A 17500-nucleotide genomic window follows, 5' to 3' on the forward strand; every position below is an offset into this window, starting at 1 on the left:
AGTACCAATTGAGCATCGTGTTTACACCACAGTTTTGTCCATCACTTTATGACCACAATGTACCCATCCTCTGATGGCTGCTTCCAGCAGGATTACGCACCAAGGCATAAGGCATAAATCATCTCAGATTGGTTTCTTGAACATGACAATGAGGTCACTGTACTCAAATAGCCTTAGAAGTCTTTAGATCTCAATCCAATAGAGCATCTTTGGGATGCGGTGGAACGGTAGACTCACATCATGAATGTGCAGCCGAAAAATCTGCAGCAACTGCGTGACGCTATCATGGCAATATGGATCAAAATCTCTGAGGAATATTTTCAGTACCTTGTTCAATCTATGCCAGGGGTGTCAAACTCAGTTCCTGGAGAGCCACAGCCCTGCATAGTTTAGTTGCAACCCTGCTCCAACACACTTACCTGTAGGTTTCAAACAAGACTGAAGGACTCAATTAGTTTGATCAGGTGTGTTTAATTAAGCTTGGGACTAAACTGTGCAAAGCTATGGCCCTCCAGGAATTGAGTTTGACACCTGTGATCTATGCCATGAAGGATTAAGGCAAAAGGGGGTCCAACTCTGTACTAAGCATGGGACGATATCCATTTTCAAGGTATACCACGGTATGTAAAAGTCAAGGTTTTAAAACCGCCAAAATTTACTGCTATACCACTTCTAGGATATTTGTTTTTTTATTTACATTTTTTTGAGACAACAGTATCTCTAGCAAAAAAGATCTCAAAAGATGCTGTTTTAGATTGTAAAGAAATCTGTGTTTTTGAAATAAAGACAGCAGAAGTTAATGACTCATTTTAATTATAGCCTTACATGTTTACTGCTCCAAAATTTATTGTGTTCATTCATTCATTCATTCATTCATTTTCTTGTCAGCTTAGTCCCTTTATTAATACGGGGTCGCCACAGCAAAAAGAACCGCCAACTTATCCAGCAAGATTTTACGCAGCCCTTCCAGCCGCAACCCATCTCTGGTAAACATCCACACACACATTCACAAACTCTCATACACTACGGACAATTTAGCTGGTTATCCAAGGTTATCATACCGGCAGAATCTTATACCAGCCCATGCCTACACGGTTTTAGTAAGGCGTACCAAATAAAGTGTTCAGTGAGTGTAATGTGGATTGTGATTTTCAGCTTTGCGTGAACTATCCCTTTTAAGAGATCATGAACTATCTCAGTTTTTTGTACTGTTCTCTGAGATCCACTTATAATGTTATCAAAACTTTTACGCAATAACATCATGTTTAGAAGTAACTGACTCTTTTCTGTGCTGTTTTTGACAATTTGTTTAATAGGCGTGGCCGATTGTAGACTGCTCTAATTAGCCAAGTTTTGCATATTAACAGCACTAAACAGGCAATAAATTAAAAGTTGGTGTAGATCTTCTACAGGGGCGGAGCTTTTCCAGCCAAATGCATCATAGAGTAGAACAATACAAAACCTGTGGTTTTAGTCAGACTCGCTTCAATATAAGCCGATTTTAGAGAAACCACAAAGTTTTGAGCTCTGAAAACTACAGAATGTGTTTCTATTACAGTAATCTCTATTATGTTCAAGATCAAGGGAATTTTGGTTTCTTAGTTCATGACTCCATTAATAGGTGGATTGTGTGCTATCCTTACAAGTTACAAAAGTAGTCTAGTATCACTATTCAGAATACAACACATCAATACTGTATCTATACATAAGTCATGACCAATATATTCAAATATTTAAATATTCATTCATTCATTTTCTTTTCGGCTTAGTCCCTTTATTAACCCAGAGTTGTCACAGCGGAACCACTAACTTATCCAGCACATTTTAGGCAGCGGATGCCCTTCCAGCTGCAACCCATCTCTGCGAAACATCCATACACCCATTCACACTCATACACTACGGACAATTTAGCCTTCCCAATTCACCTGTACCACATGTTTTTGGACTGTGGGGGAAATCAGAGCACCCGGAGGAAACCCACGCTAACGTGAAGAGAGCATGCCAAACTCCACACACAGACACCAACTGACCTAGCTGATGCTCAAACCAGCGACCTTCTTGCTGTGAGGCGACAGCACTACCTACTGCGCCACCGCATCACCCTTATATTCAAATATATCTTTTAAAAATCAAGACCAACTTAAAAATATGAACGATTATGTTATCCTTGTCATTTCATCAAAAACCCATTAAAATCCCTATTTGATGCCAATAATGAATAACGAATGAAAATAATCAACATCTTCGTATAATGCATGTTTCCTTTCCATCTTGTAAGCATTTTGGACATGATTAAATGCAGTAAAAGCATAGATAACAGCAATGTATCTTCAAAAAAAAAAATGCCATCCTGCTATTTCAGGATTTGTGATGTGGATGCTAAAAAGAACAAAAGCGTTAGACAGGAGATGCTCCTTCATATATGAGGAGCGCCTCAGCACTGTAATCAGCGGGGAATTTGATTTCATTTCGTAATTACGCTGTCCCTGACTTTGAAGTTGTGCCACACAGGGGAGCTCTCTGAGGCACAAACACAGAGACGCTACTATGTTTATCCGACTTCTGTTCCTCTAGCTCTCGTCCCCTCTCGCTCTTACATAAATACACAAACAGAACTGCTGCAGACGCTTTATAAGAGTATAGCAGTGCACAAGCTCTTGTAAAGCACTTCTGTTTATGACTGAAACAAGCTGCTCAATTCGTTCTGCCTTCGGTTTTGCATCATTTCTTCATGCAATCTGCAACTGCTGATTAAGATTTCTATAGAAATTGGTAAAAAAGGGCAATTGCTTAATTCTACACAGATAAATGATTATTGGGGAGTTTGAGTGTTTAAGGTCAACATATACTTACTGTATACCTGTGTTAACACAAATAATCTTATTTTTAATCCAACCCAAGCTTATTATTAATAAGTACTAGAGCTGTGAACCTACACTGGTCTCATGGTTCAGTTCGGTTACGATTATCATGCCATCGATTCGGCTCAATTCGATATTTCGGTGCATCCCGGTGCATTGACGGTGCTTTTCAAACACAGTTTTAATTTTTCTTCTCAGCAGCAGTTCTTGTATTAAAATGTATGAATATATTTATATTTATATATTATTTGTAATACAATTTTGTCATTTAATACAAACAGTCAGATATATAAACTGTAACTTTAAACAAAACGAGCATTTAGCAAATAATATAAACAAATATAAATATCCAGCTCACTTTCTGATCCTTGTCTAGTTCTCTTACACCTCTTTGATTGGTTACACCTTCAACAAAAACGGTTGCGATTGGCTCTTGCACGCTGCGCTCTTCATAGATGAGTGACACTGAGTGGCAGGCGGCAGAGGCGATCACAGCTGATGTATGATAGACACGGTGGAGAAAACTCTGCAGACACGCTCTCGTTTCTTTATCCAGAAGTAACGGTGTAAAACAGCCGAGAGGAGAAGAAAAGCCACGCCAGCAGGTCAAATGGGCCACTGTGTGTGGTGTGAGAGAGAGAGAGCGAGAGAGAAATGGAGTACTTTCATTCTCTCGATCTCAGTGAAATAGGGGCTTTTGTTGTACATGTCAGTGAAAGACTGATCCAGCAAACACACACAGTGAAATTGTGCACAGTTTATGAGTTTTAAGTAGTTAGAGCGTTGTAAAATGACATCAGTAATAAACGGTTATAATTATTACTGAACCGATACCGAATTGTCCGTGTCTGCATCACGGTGCACCGAAGAAACGATTAATTTTGACACCCCTAATAAGTACCCCTTCGTTGGTTATTCTCACGAAACCAGTAAAACAACGTGGCACTTAAGATTTTAAATATAAAACTTAGTAATTTGTTAACAAAAAAACATTATAATAAAGACAACGCTGTTCTCTACGAAGCACAATGTGTAATTTCAACCTTATTTATTTATTTTTAATCATTTTACTGCATTTTCTACTGAAATTCTCATTACCGAAATGTGTCCATGCATGTTTGAACGTGTGTTATGTTGTAATTTAAACAAATTAGCATAAAACTTTTTAAATAAAAAAATGAGTTGTTTTAATAGATTATCTTACATGACAAAACAAATAGTTTACAGAATATTCATGTATAATGACAATTAGAAAAAAATGAAAAATGATTTGTCCGTGACAGATGTTCTCATCCTCCGCAACCATTTTAAAGTGCTGTTTAAACACATATAAAGAGTTTAAATAAAGTTTAATTTTGTATAAAGAAGCACATGGGCCAGTTGTTTTAAGATGACTGCCAGGAAAGAAAATCTTTTATATTTCTCCAGTTTAATGTAAAATTTTCTCCTGTCAAAATGGTTACACGACTTTTTGAATATCATTACCGAAACAGGAAGTTATGAATGAATCAATATGCAAATTTTGGCCGATACCGCTAATGATTTCAACACAGGATCATTGTGGATACGTACCCCGTCTACATTTCTAGAGAGCGCAAATTATGAATACTTAGAATTTAAAACGAACGCTACAGGGTGGTATGACGCCGCTGACAGATTCTGTTCTTTTTAACAATACCAGCTGACCATTTACCACCGTAAGGATGCCTTTCCGATGTTACCAGTTTGCCCAGTTGGTCACCATGTACATCTGCTGAGCTGAGTTGACTACGACAACGGGGTTTGAGTCCGGTGAAAAACGATTTAAAAAAACAGGTAAAACAAAAGCAAAAAAAGATAAATAAATAAACAACAGGCTGCGAAACCTGGTGAAATCATGCAGCCGGGTGGCTATTCTTTTCCTAGATTGCTTTTGAAAACACTATCATACAAGAGAAATTTTAGGTTATCAAAAAGCAGACACAGCGGCCTCTCGCCATTTCGTTGTCCCCAGAAATATAGACCTGGATGGGTACATATACGCAATGAGCCTGCGTTGAAGGATTTATATTTGGAAGCCGATAACAAATATGTAAGGTGATAAATAAACCATGCTCACACTTTACAATAAAGTTTAATGGTAAGAGTTTAGATTAGTTCACAAGTCATGCTATTAGCTACTTGCTTATGACCTGCCTATTATTAATATATTAACTGTTCATTAGTAGTTATAAAGCATGATCTTATTTTACATTTCTAATCCTACCCAAAACCTAAACCCAACTTTTACCTTCCTAACTATTAATAAAGCGCTAATTAGTAGTTTATTAAGCTAGTAGTGTTAGTTAATGGTTTGTTAATACGATAAATTGTGACCTAAACTAGCGTTAACCGATTCCTTAATGTGGTATTTACTAACAGGAACTAAGAATTGACAATTTTTGCATAGAATTAATAATCATAGTTCAACATTTTACTACTGCATTATTAAAATCAAATGTTATGCTTTTGACTAAACAAAGACAAAAATAGTGTAATAAATGTATTATTACATACAATACCTAACATTAACTAATGGAATTTAATTGTAAAGTGACATTCTGAGAATGATTACAAAAAATAAATGTAAACAAAAACAGTGGACAACTGCATATATACTTCCAGATCTTTCTTTCCACAAAATGATTGATAAATTACATTTTTCTGCTGTCCTCTTTTTCACAGTGAATCATTCCAAAAACTGTTGACATCTTGTCTTTCTTCTGTAGTGTGTGGCACATCATGTGAAAGGCACCAGTCAAAGCCCTCGTGGCCAGTAGCACACATCCAAAATCCAAAATGGGCCAACTGGAGGATATAATCCATAATTCATCAGCCATCAGCAGATATGCATTTTTTGTTAGTGGGACCAAATTGATTAAACCTTTTATCAGCCAATACTGATACACACAAGAAATTAGGCACAAGAAATAATAAAGTTTGCCACTTTAACAAAGTTTAACAAAAACTGATTGTGTTTAATTATTTATAAAAATAAGAAATAATGACAAAGTTAAAAGACTGTGTTATTTTAAAATTAATTATTGCATTTCTTTACTTCAGTACTGTTAAACGCCACCAAAAACCATAAAACATGAAGCATTCTTTATTTTATTTTTATCTATGTTCTAGAGCTGCACAATTCATCGAAAAAAGATCGCAATCTCTATTCGACCTCTTAGACGATCTTAATCCAGCATTTTTACGATTCTGCCAATCATATTTTTAAGTTCACGAGAAAACCAAAGGCAGCCGCACAAGTCTTCACATTGTTTTACATCTGTTGCTCAGCAACGTGGACACCAATGGTGTTGAAAGAGTCAAATACTGTATTTATAAGATATAATTCACCCAAAAATGCCATTTCTGTCTTCATGTAATGACTTATTCACAGCCGGGAAATCACACGTGACCCGAGCTGACCGTGACCTGTTACCACAGAGAGGGTGGGTGCACGCCTGTGAATGAAGTCTAGTGAACAGAACCTGTAAAGGCTGTGAATAACTGGCAAACTGAACAAAAATTTTCAGTTTGTTGCAAAGAGTGATCATTTGGGAGCTGCGCAGGAAGTATGAACTGCAGTTAGCAGTGAAAATGAAACCTAAAGCACACACATCATTTAAATAATCACGTTGCATTATAGAGTTATGATTTCGACAAGCATTTGATATGTTTTCTTTTCTTTCTTAGCGAACACAGTGTTGACCATGAGAATGAATGTTTACCATTGTCAGTATAACTACTCCAGCCTATAATGTTGAATATAACGCAAGAGGGAATTTGACAAAAACAAAATGTCTGATTTTACCAGTAGAAAAAAAATGGTCTAATAATTTTGTCAATGACAGATTACACGCACATGTCTCAAACACAATAATTTAACATCAGAATTATGAATAGTTATATTCTGATGTCATCACTTTACTGTGCATTAATGACCAGGACAAATTTAATGTCTGTTCAAGTCCACCATTTCAAGTCTATACAAAATGTAGCATTGTAACCAACAGTAGACCTGCACATAATATTATTATAGTAATATAATAATAATAGCCGACTCATATTAACCTTTTTTTTACATCAACAGAATCGTGAGAAAATCGTGATCTTTATTTTAAGCAAAAAAATTGTGATTTTTATTTTAGCCAGAATCGTGCAGCTCTACGATGTTCTATTGTTTTCTTCTATATTTTTGTATTTTTGCAGATGCACTCCCATAAAAAAAAACATCTCAATCATTGTAAAATGATGAAATCTTTCCAAATAGAGTAACTCAAGGCAATGTCCACACTAATAAGCTAAATGAAAACATATTTTATTGAAAAAAGTATAAATAGGTTCAATTTGAAAAAACGCCACTTTTGTGCTGCAATGTGGACTATGAAAAAGGAGGCTTTCGAAAACAATGATGTATTTTAGTCATGTGACGGAGTCATGTGATCAATTTGGCTACCAAGGTCGACGACTTTGTAAAGCAGCTGTTTTTGATGCTGTTTGTTTTGATAGCTTTATTAAAGGTTAATGTCGCTTTGTACATGCTCCATATTGCCTCTCTTCACAGGATACGGAATGTTTACTGGAAGCTGTTGTTCAGCAGCAGAAGCAGACCACAGTAGTCACATTCTGCAAAGTTTTAAAGAGACAAAAAGTAAATAAACCCCAGGCAGGTATATGACACAGGTAAAATCTTATTACATTCCATGTTGCTCCATAAAACACTCCATGTCGACACTATTGTATCATTTTCGTGTGGATAACAGAAAGAATAGAAATGATAGTGTCGGTATGGAAGTTTTGTAGACAAAAATTTTGTTTTCAAATTTATCCAGATTAGAGTAGACGTAGCCTCATATTGTGAAAGTTTTTATTGAAACAAAATATATATAATATAAAAACAAAATGGCCAACACAGTCGTTGGTTTGAGCCTCAGCTGGGACAGTTGGCATTTCTTTGTGGATTTTGCATGTTCTCCCTGTGTTGGCGTGGGTTTGCTACGGGTGCTCCGGTTTACCCCATAAGTCCAAAGACATGCGCTGTAGGTGAGTTGGGTAAGCTTAATTGTCTGTAGTGTATGAGTGTGAATGAGTGTTTCCCAGTGATGGGTTGCAGCTAGAAGGGCATCTGCTGCTTAAAACATATGCTGGATAAGTTGTTGATTCATTCTGCTGTGGCGACCACACATTAATAAAGGGATTAAGCCAAGAAGAAAATCAATGAATTAAAACAAAATAGGGGCGGCCCAGTGGGTAGCACTGTCGCCTTACAGCAAAAGGTCACTAGTTTGAGTCCCGGCTAGGTCAGTAGGAATTTTTGTGTGGAGTTTGCATGTTCTCCCTATGTTGGTGTGGGTTTCCTCCAGGTTCTCGATTTTCCCCACAGTCCAAAGATATGTGGTACAAGTTGAATTGGGTATACTAAATTTGCTGTATTGTATGAGCGTGACAATCCCTGATAAATAAGGGACTAAGATAAAAGAAAATGAATTATAAAAACAAAATACTGCTATTTCTATGTTTTGTAGTATCATTATCATAGTAAAAAAGAGGTTAGTTGACCTTACTTTAAAAATGTGTAAATCTATTGCTTTTTAAGTTGCCTTTACTTAAAAAAAGTGAGTAAGTAGGCAGTTTTAACAACAGGTTTACTCACTTTTTTTAAGTAAAGGCAACTTAAAAAGCAATAGATTTACACATTTTTAAAGTAAGATCAACTAACCACTTTTTTACTATCCATCAACAGTAAACAGAATAGACTAAAGGAATCTTTTGCTTGACAATGATGTACTAAAATCAGCAATATTTTTTTAAGGTTTTACATAAAAGTGACAGAACTCAACTAGTCAAATCCATCATCCACACAGCTTCCATATTTAAATATTGTTTATATATGTTTGTGCATTCAATAGATGCTGACAGCTGAAATTTCTTTGAAGTAGTGCTAATGAAACATTGATATTTTCGATTTCCCTAAACCGTGCATTTTTGCTGTTTCAGCCAAATATATTTTGCTACCAAACTGTCAGCACATCGCAAAGTGAATTTAAGACAGGATAAGTGAAATTGGATCTACATCCACGGTATCAGACTCGTTAATTCAATAGAAACGTTTTGATCCAAGACAAATTCCTTTGCAGAATCATGCCAAGTATCGCAAATGACCCATTATGAGCTCTAGGAATGGAGGAAGCTATATCGCTGTCACTTGAGATCTCACTGGAAAGTCCATTGAAGTGTGGTCATACATAATGTAAAGTCATGTAGTAGCTGATGTGTTATGGTATTCTTAATGCAGAGGAAATGATAAGGTCTACAAGTGCTGAAACATGCGCATGCATGGCGTGTAAAGGCCGACTTTAGAAATTGAGCTCAACTGCTTTGATTTTCACAGCTGAATGCCCTGCACACTTTGATTTGATTTCTTTAAATGACTCCAGGTGTTTCCAAACAAGTCTAAAGGAAACAATGAGAGTCACTTTTTCCAATGAAACTGTTTATTTTTTTGCAGGGGTATTTTAATTACTGGTAATTAAATGACATATACTAGAACGTAGAATTATTTTTGTCTTATTGTACATTGCGCATTCAAACACACATATATACAGTTCCTATAGAAAATACCCTTTGAAAACCTATAACTTTGCTCACATTACACCCTGTGTTCAATAGACCTTAGGGACAAAGTTTTAGAAAGGCACAGGTTAGGAGAAGGCTACAAAAACATTTTAAAGGCTAGAAAAGTTAATTGGAATGTGATTTGATTTCAGGGCGTATGACAAATAAAGTCATTATTTCAAAGGGATATGATGATTTTCTATAGGCGTTGTATCAAGTGCTCAACATAAATGTGTTACAAGTTAAATTAATCATTTCTAGAGGATGCTATACGAAAGGATGTGTGCACATTAGATTACTCAGTACCAAAGTCAAAACTGGAACTATTCTAACCAATTAACTTATGATCACAATTCAAAAATCAGTTGTAAGACTTGAGATACCACAAATACTTTGATGTCTTTGACAATTTATATATGAGCTGAAAACACAGAGACAATCGGCTCCACAACACACCAGGTGCGAATGGGGGAAGACTAGCTCCCCTTCTTTCCTCCATTAACATTTGAAACATCTCCCGAAACCCCCTGGTCCCTTGGCCCCTTTTCCCTCTAGTCACACAGAATGGTCATTACAAAATATGAATGTTCTATATTAATCCAAGTGACTGACTTTATCATGTTTGATATCATTTGAAATGTCTCAGTGTGACTAGTACAGAGGTCTCATTCGCTCAGAAATAGACATAATCAAAACAATAGATATATAACTTCAGGTGTCTGTTCAACTATTGCCAAGGGTGTGCCTTTCCTATAGGCAGAAACTCTTCCACTAAATGCAAATATTCGACACACCTCTTTCCTCAAGGAGATTCTTGGATTGACAACTTAAGGTAAAGTTTCTAAATGTTCAGGGCGATTCAGTTCAAATCAGCCCGTAGTGTGACCCGTAGTTATGTATATGTGTATATGTCCTACAACTATGTGGACACCTATTCATTGTACATATCGCTGTCAATTTTACACTGTCCTGCATTTTATTTTTTTATTTATTTTTTGAGGAGTATGCAGTTGTATTTACACTATCTGTATTTTGTACTGTCTGGAGTCACCACCTAAGCTTTTCACTCATCATACATAGCACACGTGCAGCTGATGAAGTGACAATAAAAGTGATTTGATTTGATTTTAAATTTGAAGTCAGGTATGCATCTTTTAATCTTGCATTTATCTTTGATAATTTGATGTCTTTTATTGATCGTTTATGAATTGACTAAATGAATTGGCATAATATACATTTACCTGACTAATAAATTGTTATGTTTTGAATTGTTGAAACAGACTTTGTGTTGTTATCTTTAGTAGATTACGTTAAATCCATAACACCACAAGCTGCTGTACAGGTTAGTAACGGACTAAAACACGGTAGAAGGAGCAGTGTGACACGCTTTAAGTATTCTTAGAGCTCCGACTAACACATTGGCATTAATTCAAGTGTACTTAGACTGTAAAAGGCCAAAATTGGGTTTTCTATTTAGAACAACAAAATATTGTTGGGATCAATCTAAATGTGGGTGGGACTTCATCTCTGAACTTATAATACCATTTAAATCAGATGGTGATATATCAAAGTTACAAATATTTTAAGTAAATTAGTCAGCTTGATTCTATAGTAATGATTATGGCATGATTAAATAGTTTTGCTTTGATTTAGTAGATAGCAGATCTATGGGGACCACACAACAAAATATTCTAAACTGAGTAAGTAGGGTTCTGCCTTTTTAGAATTGTGGTTAAGCACCTCAGTTTAATGACCAAGACTGGCATGCTTGTGTTTAAGAGATTAAATATTTGGTCAATACAAGACTCAGGATGTTATAGGGATCCAAATAAACGAGAATAATATAAAATAACGAATCAAAGAGAATCATAAACTAAAGTAAAATTTAAAAAAAATAATAATCTTATCAATGTTTTATAAATGGAGTCAGACAAAACGAAGATAAATATATTAATATTTTAAACCACCGAACATTCAGTGAACCTTCTTCACCAGTAGACACCATCATTGGACTAACTGGTTGGACCTTACACAGTACACCCATTGAATATGTTAGGGGTAAATATTACCCCTATAACATTTTAATAAAGATGAAGAATCAAAAGAACCATAAGATATTACATTTATCTTAAATTTTCAAGGTCTTTGTTGCTGTTGTTGTTTATTTGTTTTTTGCAAACCCTCATTTAAATTTGTTATGTTTATCGTTCATGAGAAAATATAAATATAAAATATAAATAATATAAAGAGGGGTGTACTTGTTCATACTGTATAAACACTATAAATTCACAAAAACCTCTAAATGCCGTCTGAAATTTTCTCCTGTATGTATGTTCAATAATATCACTTTTATAGCAAAGAATAAGTCCTTTTCCTGGTCTTTAAAGTAATATATCTCAACATAAACAAAAGAGGCTGAGAAAAATGTTTATTTTCAATAGAAATTTCAGAGAGCATAGAGGATTTTGCAATTGAACTTTTCACATACATATAAAAAGCATTTTCTGACCCTAAATATGGTGGGGGGGATCCTCAACGCCACTGCACATATATAATCAGCAAGCAATAAGCAATACTAATACTTTATAATAACTGATTGCTGCCATCTAAAACTGTGATGAACTATAACAAACAGCAACATATATCACGTTTACAACCCAGGCTCATTCTGAAAACGTACCACTTATAGATTTCTGGAGAGTACCAAATTTGTCCCAGGACCTATGTTTTGTTATAGTTTTTGTTTTCGCGAATCCACCAGAGGCCGCTTTGTACACTTTTTTGATCTCAAAATTCTCTTGCAAGTGCCATTTTGCCTGCTGTTTTTGTGTAAATCCACCAGAAGCCGAAGTCGACGGACTGACAGAATAATCGACTGACCCACCTTTCTCCTTCCCTAAATCCAACCAATAGTGTTTTCATAAGCACAGATTGACCCGCTCACCCAATTCTCTAAACTCAACCGACAGTTTTAAAAAGCAATCTAGAAAAAAAGAACCCTCGCCTGATTTTTACCACATTTTCAGATTTTACCACATTCTCACCCTGTTATTTACTTGTTTATTTAATTTTTTTGGATTCTATTTTTGGTTTTACCTGCTGTTTGTAACTGTTCTTTGCCGGACTCAAACCCCGTCGTCATGGTCAATTCCTCTCTGCATCTCAAGTCCACCAACATACATGGCAAGCTACTGGTAAAACTGGTAACAGCATGAATGCTGTCCACACTGAGGTAAGCGGTCAGCTGGTAAGCGCAAAAAAACAACAGTGTCATATCGCCCTGTAGTGTTAGTTTTAAAGACGAAATGCAGCCATACTTCTGGCTACATAATTCGCAATCTCCAGAAATGTGTATAGAACTACATTTTCAGGATGAGCCTATGTTGCAGTTTTAGATATGGCAGCAAGATAGTTTTAGACAGACATGAACGTAATTAATGGCTTTGAAGTTTGAACACAACAAAAAAATCTAACGAATCACTTCAATTTGTTGCTGTGTGCATCAAATGTGAAATACAATCTATCAAGCAGTCAATCCACACAAAGCGCTGTCAACTGGTGTCTTGAACAAAATTGATTGTATCATTTCACACATTATAAAGGCCTTCTGAAGAGATAAGCCAAAATCTTTCATCAAATAAAAAAAATGACCATTAAAAGAAAAACAAATCACAAAATCGCAAATCCCTCTTCACAACTCAGCCACTGTGATTGATGAATGGCTCAGGGAATACGGAAATGGCTTTTTTTCAAGCAGCAACTCTCTGTGTGGCTTAAAATTGTAGTCCATTGTTCCAAAGTCACACCCTTATTATTACACAGAAAATCGCATCCTTCTTCAGCATCACAGATTAACTGGCAGCCTTCTAAATGCCCTTTGCCCTCTTGCTATTGCAGTTTCAGCTGCTGTGTCCTCTTGTTCGTCCATCTGGATAACAATGAGACGCAGACTTATGCCACAGACAAGCAGAACAGACGGTTCTCCTTTCAGGACAGTTAAAAAAAACGACCAGTCCAATACCAACAGTCAGTGTGTGACAGGTGATTAAATAGTGCAACCCGGAAAAGTTGCTTGAAGAGGCGCTTGCAGTTTTTTGGGGGGTGGTGAATTACACTGTAACTAAATACTGAGTCCCACACAATTGCTTCATGTTGTCCCAACACAAATTGATGAAGTTAACATAACAAATTTAAGTGGATTGAACAATCCCTCTCTCTCTCTCTCATTGAGAGATCTGCTGTCAATTAGGGTTGGGCGATGTCGACTAATTTGGCATCGTACAATGTCTAATATGAAACATCACGATGGACGATGGCATCCTCGTCATTGGTGGCGGTGAATTAATTATGAATAATTAATTAATTCATAACAAATTAATTATTTGTAGCCAACCGTTTTAACTAGCTGACCCGCATGGTCTTTATTTTACCCATAACCAAATCATAAATTAATAAAGATAAGTTACACACATAATTACCACCTGTCAATCACTTTATCCTCAGAACTCGTGAATAGGTGTGAATAGGCCGAATGATGTGTTGTTATAATGGCATCAACAAACTTGGTTGGTAAAAAAGGTGCACAACCAACAGGAAACAACCAACAGTATCTGAAGTTTTCACTAAAATTAATAAGTACAAGCGTGACAGGTGTCTGTTGGCCATCGGCGATCAACAATGACATTGTCTATCAGCCCAACCCTACTGTCAATAGTTTAAAATAGCATTTTAGAATGAAAACAATTCACGTCCACACTGGCGTATTACCTACCATGTCTGAAAAGCCCTCCTTCCACAATACCGCTGAAAACACACATCACGTGACCACAAACTGTCATGCACTGCAGTGAAGGCTATGCACGCATCTGACTCTGAGCTCCAACAATCACGCTAGAGAGCAGTTCATGTTGAACAGTTTATCAAGGATGTACCAAGTAACGTGTCACAGCGTTAGTAGACTGCTTCAATCTTTCACTTTCACGCTGGTACTTAGTAATTTTAGCAAAAACCTCAGATTCTGTTGGTTAGTTCCTGTTGGTTGTTGACCTTTTTTTAACCAACCAAGTTGGCCAAGCAGCAGCGACCCGCTCATGAAAAATACACACTTAGTCCCTGTTTACACTAATACGTCTTAGTTTCAAAATGCCATTTTAAAATAAAAAACAATCCACGTCCACACTTGCGTTTCATTGAACATTTCTGAACAGCCTTCCGTCAACACTATACCACTGAAAACGCACATCATGTGACCACACACACACATGCGCTGCAGCATACGTACACGTTAGAACTCCAAGCACTCAGCAGCTGGTGCAAGTATTTCTTTTTCTACTGTAGATATCACCAACCAGCAATCTTTAAAAATATCTTCTTTGACTTCAATGGGAGACAGAAACTCAAAAAGGAAACTCTCATTTCAAGTGAATAATTTGCTAATGTCGTATAGTGTAATCAGGCAAAACATACAAGACTTGAAAATTGTTTCTACTTCAAAATTTCATGTTTTATTTGATGTTATTAGCCATTTTTTGTGACAGCTTACTAGCAATTTCCGTATTTGAAAGAATAATCTATTCGCCAAAAATCTTTTTCTTTGAACAGCTTTCGAAAAAGTAATTAGCATAAAACTTAAACTGAATTTCTGAATGTATCCACTTTTGATTTCAAATACTTTCAGATTTAAAATGGTCAAAATTAACATTCTAATCATAAGTTTATTTCATCACCATAATCCTAACAATACATTTAGATATGACTCCATCAACTAAGTTGAGTAGCCTACATAAAAGATGCTAAGACTTTACAATAAGGTTGCATTAGTTTAATGTAAGTTCATGTGTTTACTAACATGAACAAACAATAAACAGCACGTCTATAACAGTATATATTCATCTTTGTTAGAGTTAGTTAATGAAAATAAAGTCATTCATTGTTAGTTCTCGTTAGCTCGCACATTATTAACTATAATGAATAGAATTTTGTATTGTAATAATGCATAATAAATGTAGAATTAATTAATCACGTGCATGTTTTGTTCGTTCTTAGTTCACGTAAGTAACGTTAAATTGTAAAGTGTGACCAAAGAAACTCTTAAAATATTTCAATATTGGGTCTTCTTTCAGTTCTTTAAACAATCAATATTTTACTGTAAATAACACTGTAAAAATCTAAAACTTCTTTTTCCACTACAACAACCGTTCGTGGAATGGAAATGGACATTATTCGCCGGTTGTAACATTTTTATTGTCAATAGAGCCCACATGTAAAGCCTCTAAACACTGCAGTCTTGCTCATACTATTTCAGTGACAAACTCCTCAGTGAAAGGCCCAACCATTATGGATCAATAACAGTCATCTAATTATTAATGAGGCTCCCGTATGTAAAGCGTCGCTAATAAACACATAATCACTCTCTAAAACACTACGAGTCTCTTACATAATTTTACACTATCGAGCTATTTTGATGTACATAAGGTTCTGTTTAATGTGTTCAGAAACATCTGGCTGTAGTCGCACTGACATTCTTGTTTGTTCAGCAAGTCTTCGCGGACCCTAGTGGTTAATTAATGGTTAATTACATTTTTCATCCTAAACCCTAACAGTAATAACAGCATTATTTGTTATTGTTGAACACACATCTGCACACTTCAGCATAGATATATGAAATCAGAATCATGCCATCTCGAGCCACATGAGCCGCATGTTGTGATATCCCGAAACTATAAATAATGCATGTAAAATGAGAGCACAGACACTTACCGAATAGAAGAATACTACAATGAGTGCCCGTGCCGCCTTTTGTGTAATCCACAGAAATATGAGGGGGGAAATAACTTCAGATGAATCTACATGAGAATCCCTCGCGAAACTGACGCTCGGTTGGAGGCACGTGGACTAAGGCGTTTCGGACGGTCGTAAATTTAGTAAAACGGCCGTAAGAAATGGACGGATTTTTTGGGGATAATCTCTGCGTTTGTTATTCAGTGAGCAGCAGCCACTGGCGCATAGACTGCGCTCCTCCCGCGGCTCCACCCGCGTGCCCCGCCCTCTCGGCCCGCTCATTGGCGCAGACGGGCGTTTATGCAAATTATCCTCTTCCCGCTTATGTTCAAGAGTCTGAATGGGATGCAATGGATCAGGCGGTAGGAGTAAAACACCGTCATCTAGAGGCCAAACGGTTGAGCGCTTTTCTCAACGTTTACAGTGGGTTTTTTTTCTTCAATTGCTGCTTTCAGGATTCTTTTTAATAATAAACAGCCTATTCCTATTCAAAATTTACAGATGTTGGTTAAAAAAAGGTTGCATTTAAATACAAATACAGTGCATAACATAATATCGTATGAAGGGTCAAAAACCACATAACATAAAAACAATTATTAAATACTGTTTTTTATTTTTTATTTTAAATATTTCTGAAAATACCCAGAATATCTGTGTATTACCACAGATTTATCACCTTAATCTTGCAGTCTTTTACTTACATTAATATATTAGTATTCAATTATTATTATTTTCTATTTATTTACTAATTTACTTATATCTTGTTCAATTTTATCTTAAGTTTTTTTTTTCTGTTCATTCAATCATTTTCTTGTCGGCTTAGTCTCTTTATTAATCCGGGGTCGCCACAGCAGAATAAACTGCCAACTTACTGAAACACCAACTGAGCCAAGGTTCGAACCAGCGACCTTCTTTCTGTGAGACGACAGCACTACCTACTGCGCCACTGCCTCGCCCTCTTTTTTCTAATCTGTAATTTTAATATGGGAAATCAACTTGCGTGTTTGTTTTAATCTGGTATTTAATCAAATGTGTGATTATCTATATGAATCATAACTAGTAAGTAGAGTAAATGAGTCAAACTTTTTCAATTTCATTAATCCAAACATATTTAATTGTGATCAAATATTTGATCAAACAAATCTCTTAAACAAGTGTTTTATTTATGCCTAGCCTGTTTGCAAAGTCCAGCTTTAAAGTATGGATGATCATGATTTTCATATTCAAAT

At 35.9% G+C, this 17500-nt stretch overlaps 1 protein-coding gene and 1 long non-coding RNA gene across 2 annotated transcripts in view; one reads left to right on the forward strand and one right to left on the reverse strand.

Annotated features, from left to right (window-relative positions):
- numbl (NUMB like endocytic adaptor protein) overlaps positions 1-16447 on the reverse strand; it is a 118798-nt gene extending 102351 nt beyond the window's left edge. The window contains 1 exon segment of the mRNA NM_001012375.3: positions 16251-16447. The gene's annotated coding sequence lies outside the window, so the exon portion shown is untranslated.
- Positions 3720-9948, forward strand: LOC147840549 (uncharacterized). The gene is made up of 3 exons (XR_015509160.1): positions 3720-6325; positions 6362-8047; positions 8318-9948. It is a non-coding gene; the product is annotated as an uncharacterized LOC147840549 (long non-coding RNA).
- Positions 16448-17500: the final 1053 nt, after the last annotated feature.

The sequence above is a fragment of the Danio rerio genome, chromosome 15, assembly GCF_052040795.2.
Source record: "Danio rerio strain M-AB ecotype USA chromosome 15, GRCz13ab, whole genome shotgun sequence".
In the NCBI taxonomy this organism is placed as follows: Eukaryota; Metazoa; Chordata; class Actinopteri; order Cypriniformes; family Danionidae; genus Danio; species Danio rerio.